Below are 15,385 nucleotides of genomic sequence, written 5' to 3' on the forward strand. Positions count from 1 at the left end.
TGGGCATATTCCTAGATGTTTCTCAGCCATAAAGAAGAATGAAATTATGGCATTTTTCTGGTAAATGGATAGAAGTGGAGACTGTCATGCTAAGTTAAATGAGCTAACTCACCATAACCTGTGAGTGACAACTCAATGTAAGCATGGGTGGGTGGGGAATAGAAGTTCACTGGATTAGACAAAGAGGAAAGAAGGGAAGGAATGGGGGGGATGGGAATAGGAAAGACAGAAGAATGAATTGACATAACTTTCCTATGTTCACATATGAATACATGACCAGTGGGACTCCACATCATGTACAACCACAAAAATGGGAAATTATACTCCATATATATATGATATGTCAAAATACATTCTACTGTCATGTATAACTAAAAATAGAAAATAAAAATTTAAAAATCTACTAATGTGTTTAGATAAAATATTTATTATTTAAGTAGTAAAATAATATAAAATAGCTCCAATTTTTAACATAAAACTCCTCCCATTATAAATTTCCTTCTGAGAAATTAAAATTTGAAGATTAAATCCCAAAGAGACTGAAATCCCAAATTCTTACAGTCCAAAAGACACAATATAAAGGTTGTACCCTCATGAGTTAAAATTCCAAAGAAATTAAGTTTTAATGTTCATCCTCTTCCTTAATGTCAGACTCTGTTCTCTATCACTAGAAGGTCCTCAGGCTTGGCTGGAGTAAGGATTGCTCAGCAGCAGCAGACTGGGCTATCTTCCTCTGGACAGCTGTAGTTGATTCTGGACTATAAAGTTGAATTAGTCTCTCCTATATCCTGCCTTTAAAAGGTCCAGTGTATTCAAAGAAATGTAAGAATATCACTGCATTGATTTTACATATATCAACTTTAGGAAGAAAGCAAATTTACAGACCCTCAAGGCAATTATCCCAAATAAAATTAGGTTACCAAAACTCAGTGCTTATTGTTGCCAAAGTCCAAAGCAAAAACTCATTGCTATCAGAAAAGGAGAGAATGAAAAAATACTGGCTTTTCTGTGTCAGTTGTTTTGTGTCCACAACCTGGGAATTTAAATTCCATTAGAATAAATCATCCATAGAAAGTCAAATTTAGCACTGCTCATGAACATATCTAAACAATAAAGCTACCTATACATACTGTACCCTACTTCAGAAAGTGGTACTTTAAAAAAGGCTATGTTCGTACTGATGTGTCTACAGAGGTGCAGACCCACAAATATTTAAGGAGCACTCATTTCCCACCCAAAATAATGAATCACTTTAATTTCTTATTTTCTCTTTGGGCTCTGTATTTCCAACAGCAAATATTTCATTTAATGTGGCTCTGAACACATTCTCACGTGAACAGGCAATTTTGGTGCTGTGCTACAGAGGCATTTCTTCCAAAACCTATAATACTTGTCTTCCAGGGTTAGCTTATCTTTCATTCCTAATGTTTATTTCAGCTGTAAAATCAAAGTCACTTTGAAAATTATGACATTTGGACTCTTAGATCCCTAGTGCAGGACAATTGTTCCTGAAAGAAGGCTGTTTCTAAATACAATATGCTGCACAACTTGGGTCCTGGGAATCTACAGTTATGTCAAAATTATATCTAATTCATCAGTCTAGTAGATACTAGCCAGATAAAACATAGCATACCCAATGAAATCTAAATTTCAGATAAACAACAAATACTTTTTAGTGTATTCCTTGCATGAAATATGCTTAGACTAGAAAAATTTGTTTATCTGAAATTCAAATTTAATTGAGCAGCCTATAGTCTTCTTTTCTCAGTTTGAAATCTTAATCTAAAGTTAATTAAAAAACATGTGGTAGAGGTGACACTTCAGCCTGAGGACAGTTACTGTAATTCAAGATGGATCTCTCCATACTTCCCTCCTTGCCCCGGAATGAAAAATGACTTTTAGAGTAGCTAATCTGGTGCTGCCTACTAGGTCTAGCAACAACGTTAACCCAGAACCTCACAGATTCTGAGCTCTGCAGAGTGGACAGAACTCAGTGTCCTTACAATTTAAGAGCAATAACACCAAAAAACCCAAATAACCCAATCAATAAATGGGTAAAAGGAACTGAACAGAAACTTCTCAAAAGATGATATTCAATCAATCAACAAATATATGAAAAAATGTTCAACATCTCTAGCAATTGGAGAAATCCAAATCAAAACTACTCTAAGATACAATCTCACTCCAGTCAGAATGGCAGCTATTATGAAGACAAACAACAATAAGTGTTGGTGAGGATGTGGGGGAATAGGAACATTCATACTTTGCTGGTGGAACTGCAAACTGGTGAAGCCAATATGGAAAGCAGTATGGAGATTCCTTGGAAAACTGGGAATGGAACCACCATTTGACCCAGCTATCCCTCTCTCGGTCTATACCCAAAGGACTTAAAAACAACATGCTACAGGGACACAGCCACATCAATGTTTATAGAAGCACAATTTACAATAACTAAACTGGGGAAGAAATCTAGATGCCCTTCAGTAGATGAACGGATAAAGAAAATGTGGTACATATACACAATGGAATATTATTCAATATTAAAAGAGAATAAAATCATGGCATTTGTAGGCAAATGGATGGAGTTGGAGAATATAGTGCTAAGTGAAGTTAGCCAATCCCCAAAAACCAAATGCTGAATGTTTTCTCTGATATAAGGAGGCTGATTCATAATGGGGTTCAAGTCGGGGGAGCATGGGAGGATTAAACGAACACTAGATGGGGCAAAGGGGTGGGAGAGGAAAGTAGATATATGATCCTGCTATAACTCTATTGGACTGTGACTCAAGAGAAAATACCATCTGTTAGGGGACCCAAGAGAAGATAGTTTTTTTCTGCTGAAACCAACTGGCATGCATGGGTATGTAGTTGGTATTTCTCATCGCGGGGTTGGGGGGGAGTGTGGCTCTCTCTTTCTCCCTCTCCCTCTCCCTCTCTCTCTCTCTCTCTCTCTCTGCTTCCTAGCTGCCACGAGCAGAAATGCTTTCTTCTGCAATGCCCTTCTACCATAATATTCTGCCCCACCTCAGGCCCCAAACAATGGAGCCAGCTGACCATGAACTAAAATTTCTGAAAATTTGAGCCAAAATAGATCTTTCCTCCTCTAAGTTATTTTTCTCAGGTATTTGTCACAGCAACAAAAAACTGACCCACATTGTAAAGTTTTGTGTTATGCTGAACTAGACTTAATATCCAAAAATGTGACACTTCTCACAGCTGGAAAGGAGCTGGGGGCTATAGGATCTGCCAGAAATTATCAAAGAGCATCAGCAAGAACTTGTGTGGAGGCATTGCTCAGAGAAAAGCTACACTGTTTTCTGACAGCTCATTGAATGAGTCAGTTACCCAGGACATATTTCTCATTATATTTCTTTTTTTCAACTTTGTAAGACTACTTTCAATGGAGGATCTACATACTGTTGTGTCAAGACATGGTGATTTGCTGTAGAATTTGCAGCTCACAAACATGACACATGACACCCTTGCCTCACATCCATAGTTCTGACAACTGTCAATTAAACATTTTTAAAGTTCCCTTCCATCTTACCCACCTCTTTATAACAACTGACATTTATTCCTTTATTTTTAACTTTTAGTTGCATGATTTGGGTAAACCTAAACACTTCTAGGGCAATAGACATATATTATTGCAAATTTCAGTGCTAGTCAAACTTCTGTGTGAGAGTCTCAAAATATGTAATTTCCAAATATCTATAAACTATGTTTAAAGTTGATGAATATATTTGCCCTTCCTTTTAGTAGAGTTTACATTAGCTTCCCCTTTTATTAATAGAAGCACGCCTTGACTCTTTTAAAAATCTTCAAGTTTACTTTTTTATGGGGAGGGTAATGGGGATTGAACTCAGGGGCACTCGACCACTAAGCCACATCCCCAGCAGTATTTTAAATTTTATTTACAGGGTCTCACTGAGTTACTTAGTGCCTCACTTTTGCTGAGGCTGGCTTTGAACTCATAATTCTCCTGCCTCAGCCTCCCAAGCTTCTGGGATTACAGGCATGTGCCACTGTGCCCAGCTAAATTTACTTTTAATATCAATACAAGACATTATTTCACCACTTATCCAAGTAAATGCTGTTTCCTGAAGCTCACATATTTGGCCCCTTCAGTATCACACTCAGCACATCCTGAAGCATCACTAGTCCCCTAACAATATACTTTTACCTAGCAAATAATTGGACATTTATGAAGGAAAATTATGAATATTGGGGATATAATAATAATACAAAATTTCTCCACTTATAGAACTCTCATTACAGTGGGAAGAATTAGTCAATAAACAAATTGACAAATTGAGAGATTAGGGTTCTCTAGAGCAACATAACAAATTGTGTGTGTGTGTGTGTCTGTGTGTGTGTAAAGAGACTTTTTTAAAAGGATTAGCTTTTTGAAATATCAGAGGCAGGCAAAGTCCAAAATCTGTAGAACCCATGATCCATTTGGATACAAAGGTTGGGAGACTACTGAAAAGCTAATTAGAAGGCTGTCAAGCAGGAGAATTCTTACTTGGGGAAGGTCAGCATTTTTTTTTGTGTGTGTATTCAGGCATTTAACTGACTGCATGAAGCCCACCCACATCATGAGGGCAAACTGTTTTACTCTACCAATTTAAAAGTTTAATCTCATCCCAAACACCCTTATAGAATATAATATGTGATCAAATATCTGGGCATCCCATGGCCCAGTCACACTAACACATAAGATTAACCATCACAAGAGAAATCAATGAGATGAAAAATAAGTAAGATATTTTGTGACTGCTAGGCTACAGAAGAAATAAACCAGGTGACCTTAATCTCATTGTGGTATAAGAAGAAATGAATGGAAATGGGAAGAGTCTAATTTATGCATGTGTTTAAGTTAGAACATTGTCCTCGATTTTAAATATATCTATATTCAGATGCCATCTTGTGGCTGATTATTCACAGTAGGTCTTACTTATTTGGTGCCATTCATCTCACATCTGTTAAAATGTTTTTTGGAGTCAGCAGAGTTGCCTTTTTAAGGCTCCAGGGTTTTACATCCCTATTTCACTGGTATTATTAGTAGCAATTCCATGCCTGATGATTTCAGGATACTAGCAGCTGTGCCAGGTTCAAATGCCTCTTTTGATTGTAAAGGATTTAATTCAAGAGCACTATAAAATAAAAATTCATGGTCAGTGTACATAAGGATTCCATAAGAGAAATATTTACACGTTTAAACTAACAATACAGAATCACTTTACAACCCCTATGTTTAGTACAATAATAACATCATTACATAGAATAAATAGGACTGAATCATTTCCCCATATCTGGGTCTCCATAAATAGTAGTCTGCATTCTTGGCCCAATATTATAATCTTTGCTTAGTAACTTATGCACTGTAATAAATACTTATTATAAAAAGATCTCAGGCATGGTCTATAACTCATGGTTTATCTTAAAGACACATTGTCATTATTAGGTAGGTCAAGTCTTTATATTCTTTTCATATACCCATCTCTACCCAATTGTTACCTCTGAATTGTTCAGAAGGACCACTGAAATGATGAAAATTAATTACTGTCTTTCTCTATAAGAAAAAGCTTATTAAATAATAAAATAACACTATGGAATATTTATAATGTACGTAAAAGGTACAACTACAATAATATAAACACCCACGTGTATTACTTTCTGATTACTGTATAGCACATTAACACAAACCTAGACACATAAAACAAAACCTATTTATTGTTCACAGTTCTGTAGGTCTGGAGTGTAGCCTGGTGAGACAGGAATTCTGTACAGGGTATCACAAGGTAGAAATGAAGATTTCAGCCAGCCTGAAGTTTTATCAGAGGCTCTGGGGAAGACTCAGCTTCTAAGTTCACTCTAGTTGGCAGAATTCATTTCCTTGCATAGGATTTATGTTCTGTTCCCTTGACATGGAGCCCTCCATCTTCAAGCCAAGAATGGCACGTCAACTCCATCCCATGCATTGAATCTGTGACTTCCTGTTCTGCAAGTCGTTGGAGAAAATGTTCTGCTTTCAAAGAGTTTGTGTAGTCACATTTAGCCTATTCAGGTAAATTATATCTTGATCATCTCAAAATCAACTGATTTTTGAGTGGCCCTAATTCCATCTGTAAACCCCCTTTTACAGAATTATATGACATAATAGCAGGAATAACAGCAATGGGCAGAAACCATTAGAACCATCTTAAAATTCTTGCCACATCTTATGTTCAGCACCCAGGTAAAAAGACGAAAACAATGTCAAATCTCTGTGAGCATTTATCCCCTTATTATCCTGAATTTTAGATCTAGCCTTTCCCTCTTACCATGTAATATTGAACACTGTACCATTTCAAATTTGGTCTAGATGAGATGACATGAAAATAACTTTTTCAGATTTGCGTCTATGTCGATGCATGCTCATAAATGTAGCTCATAAATGATTATTGCTGACTGTAAGAATGGGCCACGTTGTTTTTAACCTATTTTTCACTGGTGAACATTTTTTCCAGATTCATTTTCTAATGGCATTTTTTAAACCGATGTAACTTCTTGTACATGTCTCCTGGTTTATCCATGCCAGGTTTCCTCAAAGTTAGAAATCTAAGAGTATAATCACAGGGTCAAAGGATATACATATTTTTGGTTTTATTGATTGATGTAGAACTGTTTCCTACTGTTTGGGTTTGACTTTCTAATTTAATGGTATTATGATTAGAAAACATGATCTATATAATATTAAACCTTAGATATTGATCCTTTTGTGTGTTTCTATAGTCTTTACAAATTTTTTTCCAACGGCATTCTAGATTTCTTTAGGTTGACTTGTTCTATCCACTAGTTTAATGGTTTTTAGGAATATTTATTTTTTACAGCTTTCTCTAAATATTTTATATGCATAGGTAACAACTCAATGTTAGTCAATCTCTTACAACTTTTTCTTCCTGAGTAATATAAGAACCTTATAATATTTCTAATAATTTTTACGTCCAATCTTCAATACTACATTATTGTTATAGTTCAAAGTAGACATTATTACTGTTCATGCAGTCACTGCTTATTTGTTTATCAATAGATTTCAATTTATTCTTATATTTCAATTCATCCATTTGGATCATTTTTCTTTTTCCTGAAAAGCATCCTTTAGAATTTCATGTAGTGAGAGGTTCTCTATTGTTTCTCTTTTATGTTGGTTTGTTTAAAAATGCTTTATTTATTCTTATTCTTGAAAGATAACATCTCTGGGTAAATAACTCCAATTGACAATTTATTTTTTTGTATCATATCAACTATATTTTAGAAATTTTCTCTGGCTTCAATATAGGAAATATTGAAGTTGTTAGGAAATCAACTGATATTCTCATTTCATTCGCTGATACATAAGGTGTTATTACTTGCTTCTTATTTTCAACTTATTCTCTTATTTTGACTTTCTGTATTTTCACTATGATGAACATAGCACTGAATCATTGAATGATATATGTCCTGAGAATCTTTGTCTTTAATCTAATCTAGAGAGTGTAGTCTTTTTACATTTTTACTTTTTACATTTTACATATCATTATACAACATTTAAATTGATTTCTCTTAATTTTGTTTAAATTCTTTTCTATAGCCCTTTTGGTAGTTTTCGAAATACATTCTTACCTTCTTTTTATCAAAATTTTCTCTCTACTAGTTTAATGTATTATATGTATAATTCAATGCCATATGAATTATATCTATATAAATCTACATATATTATTAGATATATATTTACTAGAGTTTTATATTAACTCTAAAAAGGGAGAAATAAATTTGAGTTTTACATATCAATACAGTAAATATAAAGATACTATTGTATATAATATTATATATATATTGATAAGTCTACTGATACATCTAGCAACATGAATGAATAATAATATTGCTGAGTGAAAGAAGCCAGATAAAAATGTTTTATGTCACTAGAAAATGCAAGCTAATCATTGGTTCAAATGTAGTTCTTCCTTATTTACTTTGTTTGCTTCTGTTTGTCATTATATTTTGACGAGTTATGAAGGGTTGCCAACTGGAGAACCATAATTCCAATCATTGTTTCTATCAACTTAATTCTCTGGCCTTCACATTCAGCTCCTAAATTACAAACCACCTTGAATTTTCTAGTTAGCATTATCTGACACAAATTAAAAACATAGTGCTTAGTTCTGGATGTCCTTTAAACTCAAACGGTATTATTCACAAATAGCCAAGAGGTGGAAACAAGCCAAACGTGCATAAAGAGAAGATTGGATGATGCATGGAATATTCTTCAGTCTTAAAAAGGAAAGAAAATTCTGTACCTTGAGGATATCATGTTAGTGAAATCAGTCACACAAGACAAATATTGTATGATACAACTTAAATAGACACACCCATAGAAACCGAAGGTAGAATGATGGTTACCTTGGGACGCTAGGGGAGTACAGGGAAATGGGAATTGTTGTTTAATGGGTACAGGGTTTCAGATTTCCAAGATGAATAAGTTCTGGAGATCAATTTTAAAATTTAACACTACTGAATTTTATACTTTCCTGTTTTCTTCCTGGAATTATTTCTCAATTAATTCTAACTCATTAGTTGGTTCTTCACCTACATCCGTTCCATTATTTATACCTTTTTTTCTTAAGGACTGGGAATTGCACCGAGGACCTCACATAGGGTAAACATATGCTAAACACTGAGCTAGCCCCTATACCATCATTTATGTTTATATTTCAAATTGTTGTATTTTTCATATCTAATATTGTCTTAAGTTCACTTCATGTTTTTATGCTTCTGTTTTATATGACCTACATTGTTCATGTTGTCTTTTAATGTATTATTAAGTTTATTTAAGGATCTTGGTTCATTTATTTTGATACTTTCAAGGATGTATGATTTGTTGTTTTTCATTTGAGATGATGTATACTCCATAAACATTTACTTATTTGGTAATAGAACCATACACTCTCACAGTTACCTTATAATGTATTTTGGGAAAGAGCTCAAAACCTACAGAAGCCCACACCCTGGATCTGTTATTCCAAATGCAAGAAGTGAGCAGAGATGAGCCTAAGGGTACAAAGGCCCAGACACCATAAAACCAAAATCAATCACCCTCCTTCATCATCAGGCAGCATCTTCAGGCCAGAACTTTTTTGAGTTATAATAAATTAATTGTTGAACATTAAAAATGCTGGCATCGAGGCCAACAGTCAAGCTCAAATAAATAAAAATTCTGGGGATAGGGACTCAATTAATTGTGATGGCATTATATATGAGAAGAGGGGTAAGAGTAACCAACAAAATCTCCAGATTTTCCCTAATTCTTCACCTTGTGTACCATCTTTCAGTCTTTGTTGTTTGTTTCTGCAGAAAGCAATTCATTTTTGATAATACCACTGCAAAGGCTGGTAGGATAAAGTTGAGCTTAAACAGCTTTTCTTTAAAGGTCTCCTAATAACAACAGATACCCTCTGCCCTCACCTGTAACCACCATGCACCCCCCATCACCACCAACCACCACATCATTTCAAGACTTCCTTCTATCTCACCACAAGTTCCTCACTTATGCTATTTATATTTTCCTGGAGTTCATGTTTTGATCTATAATATGTTTTCTCCAGTTAATTTTGTAGGAAAGAGCCTGCCCATATCAAGACTAACTACTCATTAAAAAGTCTAAAATGTACATTTCCTATCAATTTTTATTTTTGAAGCCCTGGACATCTATAAGTAATAAATCCTTGATGAATCCACATGTATGCAATTATCTGTCACAATTCCTTCTCTCATAATGTTTCTATTTGGAAAAGGAAAAGGTTGACTTCGTGTATTTTTATAATCGAAATGCAGCTTAAAAAATCCACTCACAAGAATGTCTCATTCTTAACGTCTTTCCACATATTTGCTCCCAGCTAGTATATTTCTGTTTTACTATTGGTATCAGTACCACTCATACATTTACTTTGATAGAAGTAAAAAGAGGGTACTTTGCACTTGATAAGCTTTATCCTTTATCCCAAGATCCCCAGTTATAAAAATGTGTTTCATCTTTGAAATTTATTCTATAATACCTTCTTCTTTTCTCTAATCAAGTTGGAATGTTTAGCATGTGGAGAAAAAAATTCTTTCTCTTCTATGGAAGTAATTGCCTCTAAAATCTCCTACTCCCTTGAAGTCATGTGTGGGCTGACTGAGGAGCCACATGCTACTACTTCCCAGCCACTTGTTTTCTGTTTCAATACTGTGTAAGGAATTACCTCAAACATAAGAACTCAAAGCCACACGCATTTATTACCTCACAGTTGCTGTGTCTGCACAGAATCTCAGAGTCAGTAGTTCAGCACATCTTGGCAGGGTCCTCTGTATAAGGTCTTAGAAGACTGAGGTCAAGGTGTTGGCCAGTTCTGGCACTCATTTGGAGGCTCAACCAGGAAAAGATCTGCTTCCCAATTCATGTTGGCAGCAATCAATTCCATGTGGCTTTAGGAGTTTTGGCAGCTTGCTTCTTCACAGTCAGCAAGACAGAAAGAAGTCTCTAGGGCCTGTTAGCCAGCAAGATAGAGTCATATAATGTAACGTAATCATGGGAGCGACAGGCCATCACCTTGGCCATATTCTGTTGTTTAGAAGCAAGTTATGGGTCTGGCCACACACAAGTGGAGTAGATTATGCAGAACTATGAATATGAGAAGGAAGAGGATATGGGATCACCTTCAAGCTTGCTTGCAATACCACTCCTGCCCTAAACCTATAAGCTCTCACTTTGCTAAACCATGGACCTGGCTTCTGAGCTTCCTGATGTTTGGCAAAAAATAGTTCTCAGTAAAGTAACTTCTGAAGATTATCATCTAATAAGTGATGAGAAGAGAGGGCTTTCTCCAGTGATTTCATTATTGTGTGCCAAAATTTAAATGTTCAAGAATTAGTTAGGATTGAAGTTTGGATGCATGCAACAGAGACCTAAAATAAAGTGACTTAAAGCAAACTGACTTTTCTTTCTTTCTCACTGAACAGCCCAGAAAAGAATAGTTCAAGGGTTCTTTTTGCTGGGGTTATCTGGGGATCCTGGGTATGTCTACCTTGTTGCCCTGCATTGTCCTCATCATATATCCAAGCAGGCTTGCTACTGGGCTCACATTTTAAGCAGCAGGATAAAGGAAGAAGCAGGACACATCTCAGAAAATTGTATATATTACTTTCCTTCCCATCTCATTGGCCAGAAAATAATCACCTATGCATACCAAGGGAGGCTGAGAAATGTACTTTATTCTGAGTACTCATCTTTTTTATTAAAAAAAAAATCAGGAATCTATTGCCAAAGGAAAAGAGGTGACTAGAAACCATTACTGCATTCTGCTGTAATCTACTGAAGTGAATCTTAACTCCACATCAGGCATCATTCTTCTTTCAGTTTTTTTCCTGAATTAGTAAAGGAAATCTTTTTACTGAACACTCCCCAAATATCTTACATAGCCCAACCACATTTTGCTCTCTAAAATGATGTATTTAAGCACAAAATAATTTTTTTAATTAAAAATTCAAAAGATATTTATTTATTCATTAAAAAGATCAAAGGAAAAATCAGGATGTGTGTCATAGCATTGACTGTACTTTAATATTTTAGTGTTTTCTCACCCCCTTTAGGCTTCAGACTTGGGGATAGCTCTTCCCAAGTTCACCTACTCCACTGGGGTTTAATTAGAAATAGATATTTACTTCTCATTTGTTATTCTAAGACCTAAGAAATAGGACTGGGACCTATTTCTTATAGGCTCAACTATTTCACTCTGCTACAGAAATAAAATAAAATAATATGATGAATTAAAATATTTTTGTGGTCTAGTTAGCAGTGATTGGTCAAGAATGTCACCTCAATTTTTTTTTCATAATGCTTATAATTTGCATGCATTTTGGATACATGTTCACATTTCCATGACTATTAAAGTGATAAGATCACAAATAAAGCTTCTTGTATAAGGTAGTGATTCTTGATTTCTCTATGCAAATGGAGAAGAGCTCTTCAACACCTGTGAATATCTGGGCGCAGCATATTAAAGGTCTTGGAACATAACCACTAATGTTAACAGTGATATGCTCTGACTAAGGACAGGACAGCCATGGGGCAAATGCAGACAGGTCTTGAGTGAAGTGGAGACTGAATAATGACCCACCACAAAGATGTCCTCATCCTAATCTCTAGAACCTGTGAATACGTTCGTTCCCTTATATAGCAAGGGAGACTTGATAGGTGTGATTAAGTAAAGGACACTGAGGAGGGAAAACTGTTTTGGATTATCTGAGTGGGCCCTAAATGTAATCACAACCATCCTTATAGCAGTAGAAGGAGATTCAACACAGAAAAGAAGTGGTGACAATGGGTTTAGGGGTAGGAAAGATGACATGATGTGGTAACAAGCCAAGGAATGAGGGCAGGATCTGAAAGATGGAAAAGCCATTAGTTCTTCCATAGAGTCCCCAGAGGAAGCACAGATCTGCTGATACTTTGATTTGGGCCCATTGAAACCTGTTTAGAACTTCTGGCTTCTGAACACAATAAAGTAGTGTTGTTTTTCATCCCCCAAGTTTGTGCTAATTAGTTACAACAGCAACATAAAACTAACATAACTCAGCTTTCACTTTTAACTTTGATCATTCCTGTATGTTTGAGTCTTTATAACAAGCACTTATTTATTTTTGTACTTTAAAAGTAGTAAAAAGGAAAAATAATTTTTATCATTAGATTGATTCTTGAACGTTGTGATTGCTTGTTTGTTGTTTTCTTTTTGGTGGTACTGGGGATTGAGCCAAGTGAACCCAGTGTGCTCTACCAGTAAGCTACACTCCAAGCCCTTTTTATTTTTTATTTCCTTTTTTTTAATAAATTTGGCACTGGGGATTGAACCCATGGGTGCTCTCCCGCAGAGCTATTTCCCCAGCCCTTATTGTAATTTTGAGACAGGAACTCACTAATTTGCCAAGGCTCTTCTTGAACCGTAAACCTCCTGCCTCAGACTTCCAATCCCAGACTCGCTGGGATTACAGGCATGCACCACCACACCCTGCTACATTGTGAATTTTGTCTATGTGTCTATTATTACACATTCAAAAAGAAAATATTTATAATCATTTTCCACATAATGACATTTAGGCCAATGATGAACAGCATATACAATGATGGTCCCATAATATTATATGGACTAACATTATTGGAATGTTCTCTTCTTACTTACTGTGCTACTTTCTTAGAAAAGGAAGAGACCTGTGACTTTTCCACATATTCCTTCACTTGGTCCAAACTGTAATGTATGCGGCAGAAATTCCATGACATTTGTACAATGTGACTAGCATTGTTTCTAAGTTCAAGAATTGTCTTATTTTGTCCTCCACATTTTAATTCTTTGATCATTCTTTGAGAGAGGATTTGGAATAAAGAATAGGAATCAGTAATGAATTTGTTTATACTTTTCTATTTCTTAGTTACATACATTTTCTAATTTTCATAAAATGACTATATTATGTGTAATAATTTAAAAGCAAATTTGACCAAAATTTACTTAACAATAAATGCCTTTGATTTTTATTTGTAGAGCTGATGACTAAACCCAGGGCCTCGTGCCTTAGGCAAGTACTCTGCTGCTGAGCTACGTGCTAGCCCAAATGTCATTAAATTTCATTCTAATATTTTCCAATCAATCAAATTTTGCAACAAATATTTGAATTTATAGAATATTCTAGGATGACATTAGCTAAGTTGCAATTGCCTATTTAACTAAAGCTTCCTCATTCCTTTTGTTGTTAGCATGACAATTACGTGAGCCACCTGGAATGCACCTCTACTCAGGAGAATATAGATAAACATTACACAATAACTTTTCATCATCCTACCCTGAGGCATTCTCCTTCAGACTTTCCAATCCAAAGCTATTATGAACAGGATAAAACAGCAACATTTAGATTAACAGCTGAATCTTCTTTAAAATATTTCCTTAATTATAATCTATTTAATGTTTTTGCAGTTTAAGGGATTTTTATTGTTATTGTTATTGAAGAAAATCACTTACTTGTGTTTCTTATACAACAATCTTGTGTTTCTGGAATGCAAAGCTGAAAAATATGGTGGCAATTGTTTTGGAATACATCTTCTAATTTTGTCCTTTTAAATTTTGTACCCAAGCAATATGTTTCTTTAGGGATATGTTCTCAACAAACCTCATTAAATCATAAAGAAATAGACATTGCCCAAACTGGAAGAAGCCAAATAATTTTTTGAGGAAAAAGCATAAAAAACAAGTAAATAAGTGTTTACTTCCTCTTGAAACACAGAAATACCCGAGCAACACAAAAGTCAAGGATTATGGGTTTTGTCACTTCTCTCCTTTGTTAAGAGACTGAAGGAAAAAAATAACAAAACAAACAGCTATAACCAGCATAGCAGCAGCTCTCGGGGAGTGAAGGTGAAATTTTATCATCTCCAAAGAGATCAATTTTGATTTTAGGACTCTACACATGACTCAAACTAAAAACTTTTAAACTACAGAAACTCAAAGAGAATCCTGAATCTATTCTCATTTTGACCTACAAAATAAAAGCAGAAGAAATAAAATAGTGTCACCATAAAATACCAATGATAAGTTGACTCTGATGTTCATGTAGAAAAAAGGAAGAAGAAATTAGAAAAAGGAAGCTAGCTTACTATGTGCTAACATGTTCTGGGAAGATGAGCAAGTCTCATAGCCATATGCTTTCAGTAAAATAGCCAGAAGATTGAATGAACTCAGATTTAGTCTATGATTCTATTTTTTGAGAATTCTCAAGCTGAGATTGTCTTTTAGAGGGAAAACAAGAACAAGGAAAGCCAAAAACAACAGATGAGATAAATAGAGAACAAATCATAAAATGATAGATACTTATATGAGTATATCAGTGATTGCATTAAATGTAAATTTACCAAAATATTCTAACTAAAATGATTCAGACTTGATTTTATAAAAACAGCAGAACCAAATTAGGTGCTGTTCATAACAGACACACAATGAATATGAAGACACTGATAGATTGAAAATAAAGAATGGAAAATATTGTATGAAATAAAAAGCTGGTGTGTCTATGATAGCAAAGCAGATTTTTAAAAGGAAAAGAAAAAATAATTACTAAATATAAAGTAAAATATTACATAATGACAAAATGGCCAATTAATCAGGAAGACAAATCCTAAATGTTCTTACAGGTAACTTCAAAATACATGAAACAAAAGGAATAAGTATGAAAAAAATGTTTAAAAATGTTAAAAATTTTGTAACTGTACTCTCAGTAATTGATAGAATGACTAGACAAAAATAAATCATTAGGGTATAGAAGATATAAGAACTACATTATTTAG

At 34.7% G+C, this 15,385-nt stretch overlaps 1 long non-coding RNA gene across 1 annotated transcript; it reads right to left on the reverse strand.

Moving 5' to 3' along the window:
- Positions 1-407: 407 nt before the first annotated feature.
- On the reverse strand, positions 408-11,795 carry LOC139701396 (uncharacterized). Its single transcript, XR_011703953.1, has 2 exons — positions 10,301-11,795; positions 408-6,062 (listed from the first exon to the last, which is right to left on the reverse strand). It is a non-coding gene; the product is annotated as an uncharacterized lncRNA (long non-coding RNA).
- Between the last annotated feature and the right edge of the window lie 3,590 nt (positions 11,796-15,385).

The sequence above is a fragment of the Marmota flaviventris genome, chromosome 12 (assembly GCF_047511675.1).
Source record: "Marmota flaviventris isolate mMarFla1 chromosome 12, mMarFla1.hap1, whole genome shotgun sequence".
Classification (NCBI taxonomy): Eukaryota; Metazoa; Chordata; class Mammalia; order Rodentia; family Sciuridae; genus Marmota; species Marmota flaviventris.